The sequence below is a fragment of the Bos javanicus genome, chromosome X (assembly GCF_032452875.1).
Source record: "Bos javanicus breed banteng chromosome X, ARS-OSU_banteng_1.0, whole genome shotgun sequence".
In the NCBI taxonomy this organism is placed as follows: domain Eukaryota; kingdom Metazoa; phylum Chordata; class Mammalia; order Artiodactyla; family Bovidae; genus Bos; species Bos javanicus.
The window spans coordinates 125,915,168-125,932,382 of NC_083897.1; the positions used below are offsets into that span (position 1 = coordinate 125,915,168).

Consider the following 17,215-nt stretch of genomic DNA (forward strand, 5'->3'; position numbering starts at 1 on the left):
AGGGAGCCCCGTGCATGTGGAGTGAACTCAGGGTGGGAGGCATGCCTGAAGTCATTCTTCTTCTGTTCTAGAAAGGCAAGCAGTGCATACACCATTTATTACATAACCCATCAGTAGAGTCCAGAATAGCACCTGATCTTCAAGTATACTTGCATTCCTGTAGCTAAATGCATGAATATTCACATGGGGCAAGAGAAACAAAAACTATAAAGAGATTCATATCAGTCTTTAAAATGCATCCAATGAGTTACAGATTGAATCAAGGTAAAAAGTAGGATTTACAGAACCATTCACTCGACAAATTTTCCTGAAGCTAGGGGTTCGAGAAGCAATAGACACAATTTCCTAGGGAAGGAACTCACATATGTGAAAAGAATGATAACTCAGCATGACAACAGAGCTAGCCAGAGGGTACTAAGGGTGCAGAGAGAGAAAAGATTTCTAATGCAGTTTGGGAAAACTTTCCAGAAGAAGGCAATGCCCAATCTCAGTCTTGAAAAGTGGGAATGTAACCTGAAGAAGGGAAGAGATGGACGAATATTCTGGGCAAGGAAAATGTACTCCAAGGCAGCTACTGTGGTCAGGAAGGACTGAAAAGAGGACACTCAGAAGCTGAACTCGGCATCATGCTTGACAATTTGGCTACAAGTAAACCAACTGTTTTTGGTTTGTTATGATGTTGAACTTTTCTTCTGTTAAACAGTATTGTATATTTATGTCAAGTTGCCTTTTATTAACCTCAGATACACAGATGACACAACCCTTATGGCAGAAAATGAAGAAGAACTAAAGAGCCTTTTGATGAAAGAGGAGAGTGAAAAATCTGGCTTAAAACTCAACATTCAAAACACTAAGATCATGACATCCGGTCCCATCACTTCATGGCAAATAGATGGGGAAACAATGAAAACAGTGACAGACCTTATTTTCTTGGGCTCCAGAATCACTGCAGATGCTGACTGCAGCCATGAAATTAAAAGACGCTTGCTCCTTGAAAGAAAAAGCTATGACCAACCTAGACATCATATTAAAAATCAGAGACATTACTTTGCCAACAAAGGTCCATCTAGTCAAGGCTATGGTTTTTCCAGTGGTCATGTATAGATGTGAGAATTGGGCCCTAAAGAAAGCTGAGTGCTGAAGAATTGATGCTTTGGAACTGTGGTGTTGGAGAAGACTCTTGAGAGTCCCTTGGACTGCAAGGAGATCCAACCAGTCCATTCTGAAGGAGATCAGTCCTGAATATTCATTGGAGGGACTGATGCTGAAGCTGAAACTCCAATACTTTGGCCACCTGATGTGAAGAACTGACTCACTGGAAAAGACCCTGATGCTGGGAAAGATTGCAGGCAGGAGGAAAAGGAGACAACAGAGGATAAGATGGTTGGATGGCATCACTGACTCAATGAACATGAGTTTGAGTAAGCTCTGGGGGTTGGTGATGGACAGGGAAGCCTAGCATGCTGCAGTCCATGGGGTTGCAAAGAGTCAGACATGACCAAGCAACTGAACTGAATTGAACTGCCTTTTACTAGGCTCTTACTGGACCTTATCTTTATTTCTCCTGTAATTCTAACCAATGTTCTGGGCATATTTTAAAATAAGAATTGAAATCCAAATATACTTTATTGGTTTTTTTGTCACCTTATCTCCATGTAACTCAAAATCTTCACAGATATTTTCACAGCTCTACTCTATGCCAAACTAATTGGAGAAAAATAATCCGAACTTGTATCAAAACCTACAGAAAAGATTTCATGTGGTTAGAGCGGAGGGAGGGCAGAGCAGAGATGGTAAAAGAACTGAAGTAGGTAAGATAAAAAGTAAAGTGGGTTTTTAAAACTATCATTGGAACATACGATTTGGCATAATTCAAAAGTAATAAATCTGAGGAGGCATATAATTTTATCACTTCAAGCTTAACTCTCAAACATGGACCTTTTAAATGCCAGTAAAAGTTAAGATCTTTTTCTCAAAAAGTAGGGCATTCAAAGCACAGAACATCTTTTCAGGATGTGCTCTGAGTGTTGACAAGGAAAGGCTCATCTTTACCACTTTCTGAATATCACTGATGGGCTCCAAAGACAGACATAGCCATCAGCGGCGTGCACAGATGCTCATAACCATTTGAAGAAGAGGTTTTTAGTTGGTGGGGCTGGTGTGCTCCATTTGCTAATTGCTTCCTCTGTAATCTCCCATTCAGGCTCGCGTTCTGCCTTTCTAGTCTCCGATGTGATCAGCAGCGGGGGGCACAGATCCAGTTCCCACGAGACTGTTACACGTGCACACGGCACTCTGCCTGTGCAAACTCATTTTGCCAGTGGTGAATTTCAGTGACTTCCGTAACGTGCCCCATCAGATTTCAAACAGGCTTAATGACCTCTTGAGGCTGCAATACACCCAGTACTATTTTGTCTTCAATGCACATTCTTTTGTCGGGGGCTAAAATAAAACATTTATTCAACTTGAAAGTTTTCTGATCTACTTGTTAGTATTTCTATGTTCATATATGGCGTTGGGCCATTTCCGCTTCTCTTTCTTCCTTGAGTTTCTTTAGAACACTTACATATAAGCCAAACTTCAGTTTTGGTCTGGCACAGCCAGCGATGTCTTAATTACTTTTGGATTGAGTGGCAGGTCACGGACAAATACGGCACCTCTCAAGGGAACCTTGAGGACAAGGGTAGAGGTAGGCTATGGGCACCCTGGATAAAGTGATGTGCTAGGTGGGATAGTTCCACAGATGACCATCTTCCAAGGCCTCCCCAGGAAGCAGCAGGCAAAGCGCTTTCTCCATGAGATCCTTATACACCAGCAGTCAGATAATCAACTGTTATTTATTGTATGTCACACAGACAGTGAAATTACACAGACTCATAGCCCATCTAGATAGGGACCCTGAGCCATCCCTACATTAAAAAACCAAAGGAGATTTCTCTTTTTTATTAAAAAAAGAAAAAGACATCTTCCCAGACAAATGGAAAAGTACTAGTCAACTAGTTCTTTTAAGTGACTGTGCAGCTGTTCCCCATGCAAGCTATTTGGAAAGACAAGATGTTTCCTAAAGCAGCATTCAAAGTTTGGATAACTTTTCATGAATCCTAAGAAATGAAAGTTTTGGAGGTAGGATATGTCAAGCTGACAAAACAATCATTTCTCCTCTGAGCATGAGCAATCACATTTCCTATGATATAGATACAATGTATGGATTTACCACAAAAAGGCTTTAAATTTTAAAGGTGCCCTTCTATGGCAGAACTTTAAAAAAGAGGATTTTGGATGACACTTAGGCAGAAAAGACTATATTATCATAGTCAAGATTTCAGTACAAGGTTAATACACATGGTCACCAAATTGGACTTGCCATCCCAGACCTCTCATCTTTGTTTCAGCCCCAGACTCTGAGCTATGTCTTGCTCTCACCTCAAATCTGAAAAGGCCCAAAGGGAAAACTCTTCACTTTCTTATCGTTCATTCACCCATACAAAAACAGCAATACAAACAAAGAAAATGCGTGGTTCTGCTTCCCTAGTTTCCAATTCCTTCTAAAGATCCCACCATTATCATAGCCTCATTCAGTCAACATGTGCAAGGGGGATCTAGATGGATAAGCCACATGGCCAGCCTCTAGAGCACAGCATTAAAATGTGTCATAATTTTTGTGGCAAAATTATGCATGAAGTATCAGGGAATGAAGATCAGCAGCATCCATCACAGCCTTTCAAGGTCAGAAGATCCTTTGAGAGAAGACAGCACTTAGGTCAAGACTCAAAGGACTGAAAGGAGAGGAGGGCATTCCTGACAGAAAGGAACAGGTATGAAAAGGAAGCATAAAATTTCATGGTGAATTGCAAATAAGTCAGTGGAATCATGGGCTTCCCAGGTCACACTAGTGGTAAAGAACCCGCCTGTCAATGCAGGTAGATATAAGAGATGCGGGTTCAACCCCTGGGTCGGAGAGATCCCCTGGAGGAGGAAATGGCAACCCATTCCAGTATTCTTGCCTGGAGAATTTCATGGACAGAGGAGCCTGGCGGGCTACGGTCCATGGGGTTGCAAAGAGTCAGACATGACTGAAGTGACTTAGCACACACGAACAGTGGAATTAGAAGGCGAGACAGATGTAGGAACCTAGCAGAACAAGGACAGAAACATGAGCAGACCATGAAGAACTCTACTAATAAGTTTGACCTTTACACCAGTAGGGAATCACTCGAATGACTTGTCCAGATCCATTTAAACAAATTATACCAGTTTTGAAAGTTTGGATTATTGCTCAGAAAATATTTGCTGAACCTCCCTTCTACTTGTAGTATATACGTCCCTGCCCCATTGACTTGGTTTTTGTCGTGTATCTTACTTTCAACAAAGGGATACAACTCTAACAGAAGCTTGAAGTACACTTTGCCCTTTGATGGCCATGTGAAGAGCATGCTCTAGGAAGCCTCTGTCCCTTCAGCCTGGGCCATGAGACCCACATTGTAGACGTGAAGCCTGGAATTCAAAGCCTGGTCTGTGGACTCTGAAACATGGAACCAAGCCCCACCAAGTTGCAGCCTGAAAAAGAGTCACATTAGCGAATCAAAAGACTTACGAGCAAGAAAAAGAAATGTTTTTTAGTTGTTGGTGGTGTAGTTGCTGTGTCTGATTCTTTGTGATCCCATAGACTATAGCCCACCAGACTCCTCTGTCCATGGGATTTCCCAGACAAGAATACTGGAGTGGGCTGCCATTTCCTTCTCCAGGAGATCTTCTCGACCCAGGGATCGAACCTGCATCTCTTGCTTGGCAGGCGGACCCTTTCCAACTGAGCCACCTCGGAAGCCCCAAATGCTTTTAGTTCAGTTCAGTTCAGTCACTCAGTCATGTCCGACTCTTTGCAACCCCATGAATCGCAGCATGCCAGGCCTGCCTGTCCATCACCAACTCCCAGAGTTCACTGAGACTCACGTCCATCGAGTCAGTGATGCCATCCAGCCATCTCATCCTCTGTCGTCCCCTTCTCCTCCTGCCCCCAATCCCTCCCAGCATCAGAGACTTTTCCAGTGAGTCAACTCTTCGCATGAGGTGGCCAAAGTACTGGCGTTTCAGCTTCAGCATCATTCTCTCCAAAGAAATCCCAGGGCTGATCTCCTTCAGAATGGACTGGTTGGATCTCCTTGCTGTCCAAGGGACTCTCAAGAGTCTTCTCCAACACCACAGTTCAAAAGCATCAATTCTTCTGCGCTCAGCTTTCTTCACAGTCCAACTCACAGACCACTAAATTTGCGAATGTTACACAGCATTACTGCAGCAGTAGATAACACATGCATGTTGGGAAATAAGACAAATTTTACCTTGTATTTAACCTTCTACTCCTTCCAAATCCAAAATATCAAGGTGATATTCTTACAGTCCCTCGTTAGAATTGTATTACTGGAACAGCATCCGAATCAATATTTCTGAGTCTGGTTTTGCTCGGTTCCCATGCATCCTGAAGCCTAGGCTAGACTACTTTTCTTAAACACCACCTTCATATCATATCTCATGTCAAAATCTGCAAGACTTCCCATTACATAGCCTTACAGCTTCAAATGCAGATGTTTCCAAACACTACCAAGTAGTTTATATCCCTTCACTGTTTGTAGCCCAAAGTAATCTTTTATGCCATATCTTTGTTCAGGCAGAACTTCTCCCCCTCAGCCTCATTTAGAATATTCACTATTTCTTTTCAACTCATCTACAAAGCTTCATTTTATGCCACCTTTCTTCCATGTAGTAATCACCCTTCCCAGACTTCTTAAGAGTTGCAAGGACTATACGTTTCTATAACATTTTTAGTCTACATTCCAGGAGCCTTTGTCAAGCAGTGACTTTATATATATATATGTGCATCTTACTTTCCCAAGTACCTTGAAATCTCCTAGAAAGCCAGAACTACATAAAATTTTACTACATTTTCTTGTCCCCCTGCCAAACTCTTTGTGGAATGGCTGGACACAATAGGCAATGGAAATTTGTTTGATACCCTAAAATAAGTTTTCACTTGATCAATACACATTGATTAAGCCCCACCTCATGTACCAGGCATTATGATATGTGATGGCTGAAAAAAGATAAACAAGCCATCACCTATGGCCTCAAAAGCTTTACAATTTACAGCAACAACAAATATATACAAAAGAAAGCATCACTGTTTCCCTCTGAAGGAATCTTGTGTCATTTGTTGTATATATTTTAACTGTTTATACCTATTGCCAGACTAAAAGGATGAAAGAGGAGCATGACAGATGCACTTGCTGAAGTCACAGTCATGTCTTACCCAGAGAATTTTCCTAACCTAATTGCCACCACTTTGGGAACATGATTGTCAATCCCTACTTATTTTCTCACAAAGGCAGTGAGGAGAAGCCAAAAGTTCATCTGGGAGGGAATCTTCTGCCAAAGCACACTATTTATAGTCTTCCAGTCTACCAAACAAGTCTCCCCTCTCCCACCCTTCATCTGACAAAGATGTAGCAACTTCCCTCATTTATCAAAGAGTCAGTGTATCACATTACAGAATCAATGAACTAATTAATGGAATTGTATTTTCTAGGTATACACTCTGCTTTTTTTTTTCTTTTTGTAAATGGAGATTCAGTACCTAAATAACTGCATCTTTATACCTGGCACATTTGGGGTAAAATTTAAAGTCCTGTTATTGATTATGAACTAGAACTCAGTAACAGAAGTTTAAAGTAAAATTGCCAAAAGATTCTGAAAAATAGTCTTGATGCATTTACCAAAGATGAAATTTAACTGAGGACCACTTCCAGCCTTCAGTATGTCAGCCACATTAAAAAAAAAAAAAAAAAACTTTTCATTGAAGTACAGTTGATTTACAGTATTGTGTTAGTTTCAGGTGTATAGAAAAATAAATCAGTTATACATATACATATATCTACTCTTTTTTTAAGATTATTTTCCCATATGGGCCATTACAGCATATTGAGTAGAGTTCCTTGTTCTTATCAGTTATCTATTTTATTTATAGTAGTGTATATATGTCAATCCCAATCTCCCAATTCATCCCTCCCTGCCTTATCCCCTGGTAACCAAAAGTCTGTTTTCTACATCTGTGATTCTGCTTCTGTTTTGTTAACTCACTTCATTTATACCCTTTTTTAGACTCCACATATGAGTGATATCATATGATATTTGTCTTTCTCTGACTTAATTTCACTTGATATGACAATCTCTAGGTCCATCCATGTTGCTGCAAATGGCATTATTTTGTTCCTTTTTATGGCTGAGTAATATTTCACTGTATATATGTACTACATCTTCTTTATTCATTTCTCTGTTTATGGACATTTAGGTTACTTCTATGTCCTGGCTATTGTAAATAGTTGCCAACCACATTTTAGCAAACATTAAGAGTTGCAGTGTTGGACATTTCAGATGCAATTTGATACTAATTATGAGAGTGGATATTTAACCACATAAGCCAAAAATTTTACCTACATATTTATTAGTCCAAGACCATGAAGGTCCCTGGCTATGACAGATGCCAAATCAAAAAAGGAGATAACATCACCATTGGGTAAAAGCCTTCTAATGACCAAGAAGGATAACTACATTAATTTGTGGTGACACAGTGAGATTTTAATAAAGTACTAAGTTTCTCTTTTTTTACTTTTTTTATTGAAGGATAATTGCTTTACAGAATTTTGCTGTTTTCTGTCAAACTTCAACATGAATAAGCCATAGGTATACATATATCCTCTCCCTTTTGAAACTCCCTCCCATCTCCTGCCCCATCCCACCTCTCTTGGTTGATACACAGCCCCCATTTGAGTTCCTGAGCCATACAGCAAATTCCCATTGGCTATCTATTTTACATATGGTAATGTAAGTTTCCATGTTACTCTTTCCATACATCGCACCCTCTCCTCCCCTCTCCCCATGTCCATATGTCTGTTCTCTATGTCTGTTTCTCCATTGTTGACCTGTAAAAAAATTTTTCAGTACCATTTTTCTAGATTCCATATATATGCATTAGAATACAGAATTTATCTTTCTCTTTCTGACTCACTTCACTCTGTATAATAGGTTCTAGGCTCATCCACCTCATTAGAACTGACTCAAATGTGCTCCTTTTTATGGCTGAGTAATATTCCATTGTGTATATGTACCACAGCTTCTTTATCCATTCATCTGTTGATGGACATCTAGGTTGCTTCCATGTTCTAGCTATTGTAAATAGTGCTGCAGTGAACAATGTGCCTCTTTCAATTTTGGTTTCCTCAGGGTATACCCTAGGAAATGCCTAGGGTATGCCTAGGAGTAGGATTGCTGGGTTATATGGTGGTTTTATTCCAAGTTTTTTAAGGAATCTCCATACCGTCTTCCATAGTGGCTGTATCAATTTACATTCCCACCAACAGTACAAGAGTGTTCCCTTTTCTCCACACCATCTCCAGCATTTATGGTTTGTAGACTTTTTGATGAGGGCCATTCTGACTGATGTGAGGTGATATCTCATTGTAGCTTTGATTTGCATTTCTCTAATAATGAGCAACGTTGAGCATCTTCTCATGTATTTGTTAGCCATCTGTGTGTCTTCTTTGGAGAAAAACGTCTGTTTGGGTCTTTTTCCCATTTTCTGATTGGGTTGTTTGTTTTTCTGGTATTGAATTTAATAAGCTGCTTGTATATTTTGGAAATTAATCCTTTGTCAGTTGTTTCCTTTGCTATTATTTTCTCCCATTGTTGGGGTTGTCTTTTCACCTTGCTTATAGTTCCCTTTGCTGTGCAAATTCTTTTATGTTTAATCAGGTCCCACTTGTTTACTTTTGTTTTTATTTCCATTACTCTAGGAGGTGGGTCATAGAGGATTTTGCTTTGATTTGTGTCACTGAGAGTTCTGCCTATGTTTTCCTCTAAGAGTTATATAAAATATACAGAACACTTCGTGAATTTGTGTGTCATCCTTGGGCAGGGGCCATGCTAATCTTCTCTGTATTGTTCCAATTTTAGTATATGTGCCTCCAAAGTGAGCACTAAGTTTCTCTTAATACTTTAAATAACTGCATTTTTAAAGATCTAACTGCTGAAAGAGCATACAAGAATTCATTGTCTTCAATTCTCAATCTTTCCATTTGAAGGAGCATTTTCCAAGAAAAGTAGACTATTTGGTGGGGAAAGAAACCTGAAATGTTTAAGACAACTCTATTTACAGCTCCCTGGCAACTAAAATGGGAAACTTAAGAAAATAAAGATAGCAGGACCCAGACAAGAGTGGGAAAGATTGGGATGACAAAATTAAATTTCTCTGGGACCTCTTCCAGTCTGATCTGTGACTTAAAAAAAATGTGTTACAGTATGCCACTGCAAAGAAACAGATGTCAGAAAACCCAAATTTGAGCAGAAGTGGTGCTTCAGAGTACCACACTATAGTGTGACATTCTTGATGATCATCTTTGATCTTCAGTTACTTTTGAAAGACTCTTCTAAACTCTTAATTAAACCCAACCTTCTTTGTAAAGAACTATAATTTAGCAGTGAGAAACATTTCAGAACAAAGACAAAATACATAATCTTGGGGGGAAGAAAAGGTCCAAAGACCACATGTTCAAGCTGTTCTGAGAGAAAAGGGAGAGCTGTTGCAAGTATTTTGGAGTGTTAAGTGGAAAAGGGACTGGGAAAAAAGGATTTTTTAAAAGTGATACCAGGATTTCAAATTATTCTGGGCTGACTTCAGAGCAGACATATGGCATTAAAAATGCAAGAATGAAAAGAAAGAACACAGACAGAAAACTGGAATGAAGGACTAAGCATAGAGCTTCCTACAGAATTGATGTCTTCTAGAAGTCCATGGGGTCGCTAAGAGTCAGGAATGACTGAGCGACGTCACTTTCACTTTTCACTTTCATGCATTGGAGGAGGAAATGGCAACCCACTCCAGTGTTCTTGTCTGCAGAATCCCAGGGATGGCAGAGCCTGGTGGGCTGCTGTCTATGGGGTCCCACAGAGTCAGACACGACTGAAGTGACTTAGCAGCAGCAGCAGCAGAAGTCTATAACCTAAATGTAAACTTTAGGTTGCTTGAGTTATCGGGATGAATATTGCTCATTATCACTCATTCTCTGGAGAAGTAGCAAGCATAGAAATCTCATTTTATAGGAATTATCTTTTAGATTTAATCTAAACACACACACACACTGAACACAGTTTGCCATTTCTATCTCTGTGAATTTAAAAATGCTCCTGAAGACAAGGAAACAAAGCAACAGAGTTGAGTCTTACAGACTCCACAGCCCCTTTTGGCAGCTTCTCCTGGCAGCTTCTCCCTCATCTGAAAGACCTCTCCCACTCTCAAACGTGCTATTCAAACAGTATTGTTAAACTTGCTCTATCCTGCTATCTTCTCAGCATAAGAGCAAACCATCTGTGGCTTCTCACTGTATTTAGTAACTCAACACCTTACATCTCCGAAGACTATCAACCTTTAAAAGAGAATAAAAAGTCAATGCTAGATTCAAAGAAATGAGCTCCACAAATAGTAGGGAAGGAACTGGGGTGAAAAATAACCTTCCTCTGACCTTCAAGCCCCCTTATGTGATGAAACTCTCCCGTATGTATATCCCAGGCTCTTCCAACCCTGGCACCGCTGATATTTGGAGATGAAGAACTCTTTGTCACAGAAGACTGCTGTGCACCGTCGGATGTTTCGCAGCATTTGTGGCCAATAGCATCCCTTTACTCAGTTTTGAAAATCAAAAATCCCCAGATATCGTCAAATGTCTCCTGGGGGACGAAATCATCCAGCCAAGAAGCGCTGGTCTATGTGAAGACAGGCTTTACTTGCAAATACCAGTCATCTTAAAATTCAGTGCCTCAGATTGTGGTTTTTATCCCTGTGCAGTTGCTGTTAGTACATATATTACTCTTTAGAAAACAAAAAACAACACAGGAAACCTGCTCATCACAAAATAATTAGCAGAACTGGACTCCAGTCAAGAGCTTTTGTTCTTATCTCATTGAAGAAAAATTTACACATGAAAATATTCTCAAACAAGGACTCAATACATTATCACATTCCTTGCCTTCAGACTTGTTTACAAATACCTATTTGAAAAGATATTAAAGGGCAAACAACTATATTCCTTCAGACTCACTGTGGCTTTTGAAATTACTGCATCACAAAAACAGATGGAATGAAAAAATAACTTTTAAGAACATATGAAGAGGCAGAGCTTTGTTTTTGCAAAAATGCTAATATTAGATCCCTGACTTGTACAATACATGTTTCTGGCTCAAGTTAGACATACTGGTCTATAGAATACGTTGATTTTTAAGTGAATGCTATTTTTGCTCAAGAGTTTTTTTAGGGTAGTACTCCCCATCCCCATTCCTGATGGTTTCCTGAGTTCAGTAGGACTCAACTGGGAGCAGTTTTGTCTCCCTCCCCCAGGGTGAGGGATCTGTCAATGCATGAAGATATTTTCGGTTATCACAACTTAGAGGTGGCAGGAGAGGGAATATAGCTGACGTATAGTAGGTGGAGACCAGGGATGCTGCTAAACACCCTATAATGCATGGGACAGCCCCCAGTTATCCAGCCCCGAAAGTCAGTAGTACTAAAGCTGAGAAATCCCAGTCTAGACACGTAATTAGAACTCCTGGACACAGCCCCTGATTTGCTTACAACCTATAGGAAAGAGATGGTACCCACATCTTCTCCATTTGCTTAATCACCATGCTGCCTAGGATAGGGATACAGCTACTGGAGGTACCCCGTTTATCTATTACTTGAAAAATCCAATTTTTTGGAAAGAGAAGACAAAGAAATAACTTCATTCTTCTTGATTAACGCATTCTTGGTAAACTAAAACAATTAAAGTCTTGTTGGAATAAATTCCTATCTTTTAAATGGATGAATTGCAACATTTGCAAAAAACAAGGACTATTTTGGAACCTGGTATCTGTTGGTTATACATTTGAACCTCCAGGGGGCGCTTAAAGTTCTTTTCCTCAGCCTCTACCCCCTGAGAGGCAATAATGCTGAAGGGCCTCCCCAGGGCAAAAGGAGGCGGCATGCTAGAGGGTGAGGACAAACAGTGAGCAATAAACAGAATTCAAGTGGGGGCGGGGTAACGAAAAAGAGAGAGAGCTCAAGTGAGGCTAGAACCTTTCTCCCTCTTGAAGTAAATCTCTTCACCATGAATTTATTTTCTCTGCATCTCTTTTTAGGAATTCCAGCTAAAATTTTTGAATGAGAGCTCTGACCTCACTTAATTCTTTTTGAAGATTTATGTAATTCTATCACATTGTTCCAAATTCTCTAAAGGCAGTGAAACTCAACAGAGGACAATCAAAATATTAAGGTTCAAAACACAGGTGGTGGTGAAATATCCCACCAAATGCAGGCATCTCCTTGGGACTCTGGGTAAGCCACACTAGATCCCTGTCCTGAGAGACTAAACACGTGGCAACAGCAATAACATGTTGGTTTTTGTAATAATCCTTGAAAGTATATAAATAAACCAAATATCTGCAAATAGAAATCTTGGGAGCTCTTCTTATGAGTAAGAATTTAAAGCAGCAATCTTCTCCTGGGCTTGGAGACTTTTAGAACAAAAAGTTTTAAGTGGAACTGGAAAACAGTTATATATTACAGATGCACCCATATTGCTCATGTAATATTTATAAGCCTCAGAATGATCATTCTGATTATTCCCAGCTGATTTTAACAACGGATTTTTTTCCCCTCTCTTAATTAGGTGCCTGCGTGCAAACAAAAGCCTATTATAGCACTCAAAAAGAACACACTGAATAAAATTAGAGCAGATCTATCTTCTAAATCATTGGATAGTAGTCTAGATATAAAAATAAAATGGTTCCCTGTGATCTGGATGTGAGTGCACTTGTAAGAAAGCTTCAATGATTTCAATTGTCACCCTTTGTAATCTGGGCAAGCAAACCCCAAATCAACTCTAAGTATTAATATAATGTATCTCAGTTGAGATGCACGCCTTTTTGGTGTCAAAGGTATGGTTGCCTCCTTCTCTGTTTAGAGTAGCAAATTTGAAAATGTTCTCAGGTGAATAAAGGGTAAATGACTAAAATGTAAAGGAAATAATTTTTCCTACTGTTCAAAGCACAGAAGTATTTCAGATTGAAGAGGATGTAAGAAGGATGGATGTTAGAAGCAGTCACTATCTGTAAGCTTGACTCTGATATCTATTCAACTGCAATTAGTGTCTAAATTTAAGTCCCTGTCTGTGGTTGGAAGTGAGGGACAAAGTTAGGAATTCTGCTGCAGTATGCACCTACCTGGCCTTTTTTTGAGGCATCTTATCATTTATGTTTCAACAAAAAGATAAAATAGATTCAAAGACATGGGATCCACACAGGTTAACAATAAAAAGGCTTGTTTTATATGATAATTACTTGATGTAATCATACTTTGTGTTTATGCTTGAAACATTGGACCTTATTTTGTTTTTTATTTTTTTTTATTTTTATTTTTTAACTTTACAATAGTGTATTGCTTTGGAAATGCTGTTAAGGATTACATTCTGTGACACAAGGACTTCCCTGGTGGCTCAGACAGTAAAGCGTCTGTCTACAATGTGAGAGACCTGGGTTTGATCCCTGGGTTGGGAAGATTCCCTGGAGAAGTAAATGGCAACCCACTCCAGTATTCTTGCCTTGAAAATCCCATGGAGGAGGAGCTTGGTGCAGGCTACTATCCATGGGGTTACAAAGAGTCAGGCACCACTGAGAGACTTCACTTTCACTTTCTTTCTTTCTGTGACACAAAGACCCTAACGTGACCCTGAAAGGTTGTTGTTGAACCATGCAAAGACCCTGGGATCCTTGGCCTCCTGAGGAGAAGAATTCAATCCGGGGACAGAGACTAGGCTTGATTGCTCAGAACTTTTGTGTAATAAAGTTTTATTAAAGTATAAAGGAGATAGAGAAAGCTTCTGACATAGACATCAGAAGAGGGCAGAAAGAGTACTGGCTTGCTAGTGTTAACAATGGAGTTATATACTCTCCAATGAATCCAAAGAATGTCTGGAGGTTGTAAAGACCTCACCGGACCTACTCCCATAATTTACATTTTAAGATAACAGAATTAGCCAGAAGGTTTAATCCAGAGACTGTCCTCATGCAGGATACATTATTATATAATCCTTGTAAAACCAGACCTACTCCCATAATTTAAAAATAATAACATCTATTTCTGCTTTACTGACTATGCCAAAGCCTTTGACTGTGTGGATCACAAAAAACTGTGGAAAATTCTGAAGGAGATAGGAATACCAGACCACCTGACCTGCCTCTTGAGAAACCTATATGCAGGTCAGGAAGCAACAGTTAGAACTGGACATGGCACAACAGACTGGTTCCAAATAGGAAAAGGAATACATCAAGGTTGTATATTGTCACCCTGCTTATTTAACTTATATGCAGAGTACATCATGAGAAACGCTGGGCTGGAAGAAGCACAAGCTGGAATCAAGATTGCCGGCAGAAATATCAATAACCTCAGATATGCAGATGACACTACTCTTATGGCAGAAAGTGAAGAGAAACTAAAAAGCCTCCTGATGAAAGTGAAAGAGGAGAGTGAAAAAGTTGGCTTAAAGCTCAACATTCAGAAAACGAAGATCATGGCATCTGGTCCCATCACTTCATGGCAAATAGATGGGGAAACAGTGGAAACAGTGTCAAGACTTTATTTTTCTGGGCTCCAAAATCACTGCAGATGGTGATTGCAGCCATGAAATTAAAAGATGCTTACTCCTTGGAAGGAAAGTTATGACCAACCTAGATAGCATATTGAAAAGCAGAGACATTACTTTGCCAACAAAGGTCTGTCTAGTCAAGGCTATGGTTTTTCCAGTGGTCACATATGGATGTGAGAGTTGGACTGTGAAGAAAGCTGAGTGCCGAAGAATTGATGCTTTTGAACTGTGGTGTTGGAGAAGACTCTTGAGAGTCCCTTGGACTGCAAGGAAATCCAACCAGTCCATTCTGAAGAAGATCAGCCCTGGGTGTTCATTGGAAGGACTGATGCTGAAGCTGAAACTCCAGTACTTTGGCCACCTCATGTGAAGAGTTGACTCATTGGAAAAGACTCTGATGCTGGGAGGGATTGGGGGCAGGAGGAGAAGGGGACGACAGAGGATGAGATGGCTGGATGGCATCATTGACTCGATGGACGTGAGTGTGAGTGAACTCCGGGAGTTGGTGATGGACAGGGAGGCCTGGCGTGCTGCGATTCATGGGGTCACAAAGAGTAGCCCAGGACTGAGTGACTGAACTGAACTGAACTCCCATAATTTACATTTTAAGATAACAGGATTAGCCAAATCCAGAGACTGTCCTCAGGCAGGATACATTATTGTTAAATGATCCTAAGGAATGTAGAGGGAAAAAAGTTTGTCTTTATTCCTCCTTGAGAATTCCAGACCCCTCTCTTGTTGGGGACCCCTAAACTTCTTATCAACCTGCCTAGGAAATGACTCTCTAAACCCCACAGTGATTCCCACCCTCCTGGTACGGGCATATTTCACCATAATTCATTTTCAAAATTAGTAAGAATTATAGAGGTGCTTAATGCTACAAAAAATAAGGTACTCTGAGAATAAAGAGGGACCTATTCTAGGGTGAGGTGTTGGCAGTGTATGTTACGGAGAGGAGAAAATACAGCAGTTCTACATATACTAAGTTTCAAGAAAAAGCACTGACCATAATGTGAATTAAGATCTTGAAGATGCCAAGATATGGAAACAACCTAAGTGCTAGTCGACAGCTGAATGGATAAAGAAAATGTGATATACACACACACACAGAGTTGTTCCTTGAACAACATGAGTTTGAAGTTGCATGGATCTACTTATATGCTGATTTTTTTTTCAATAAATACACAAAAAATACATGTAAAAACCATCATGTGCAAGACTTGTATTGAAGAGGATCACTTATCCTTATATAGATATAAGGTGATATTGAATATAAAATTAAATGTTCGTTTTCTTGCTGTTTTGCAACTTTGCTTTCAAAGAATTACAGTATTGTATAGTATATCTGTCTGTCTGTCTTTCTCATGTATCAGCCTATCATCAGAAGTGCTTTGTAAATATAATAGCGTTTTCAATACTAAGTTATAAATATGATTTATAGTGTATGACACAAAAATGTTATAAGCATTCATTAGTGTATAGTGCTACCGTATCAAAGCAATCATATTGATTGCAGGGTTCAGTTCAGTTCAGTTGCTCAGTCATGTCCGACTCTGTGACCACATGAACCACAGCACACCAGGCCTCCCTGTCCATCACCAACTTCCAGAGTTTATCCAAACCCATGTCCATTGAGTCGCTGATGCCATCCAACCATTTCATCCTCTGTCGTCCCCTTCTCCTCCTGCCATCAATCTTTCCCAGCATCAGGGTCTTTTTAAATGAGTCAGCTCTTTACATCAGGTGGCCAAAGTATTGGAGTTTCAGCTTCAATATCAGTCCTTGCACAAGGCAACCATAAAGCAATCATATTGCTGCTTATTCATTATCAATCATTACCTCTGCAAAAAAATATGAATTTTCACATTATCTTTTCATTTTGACATCTAGTGTTAATAATACACATAACATCTACAGTATTTTGTAGAACATAAGACAATTCTGATGTAGGTATTGACAATTTTGTAAACAGATGTCAACTCACTGTATCGATACATACAGTAGAATACTGAAAATGTATTTTCTCTTCCTTATGATATACTTTCTTTCTTTCTTTTTTTGCCACTCGGCATGTGAGATCTTAGTTCCCTGACCAGAGATTGAACTGGTGCCTGCTGCAGTAACAGTGTGGAGTCTAACTGCAGGAGCAGCAGGGAAGTCATGCTTACGATTTTCTTAATAACATTTTCTTTTCTCCAGCTTACTTTATTCTAAGAATACAATACATAACATATATAACATACAAAATAGGTGTCAATTGACTGTTTACATTATTGGTAAGGCTCAATGATAGGATGTTAGTAGTTAAATTTAGGGGGAGTCAAAAGTTACATGTTTATTTTCAACTGTGCAGGGGTCAGCACCCCGATCCCTACACTGTTCAAGGGTGAACTGTAAATAAAATGGAATATCATTCAGCCTTAAAAAAGAAGGAAATTCTGCCATGTGACAATAGATGAACAGAGAAGACATTATGCTAAATGAAATAAGCCAGA

At 39.6% G+C, this 17,215-nt stretch overlaps 1 non-coding gene across 1 annotated transcript; it reads right to left on the reverse strand.

Annotated features, from left to right (window-relative positions):
* Positions 1-8,917: 8,917 nt before the first annotated feature.
* Positions 8,918-9,024, reverse strand: LOC133243655 (U6 spliceosomal RNA). The gene has a single exon (XR_009735196.1). It is a non-coding gene; the product is annotated as a U6 spliceosomal RNA (small nuclear RNA).
* Positions 9,025-17,215: the final 8,191 nt, after the last annotated feature.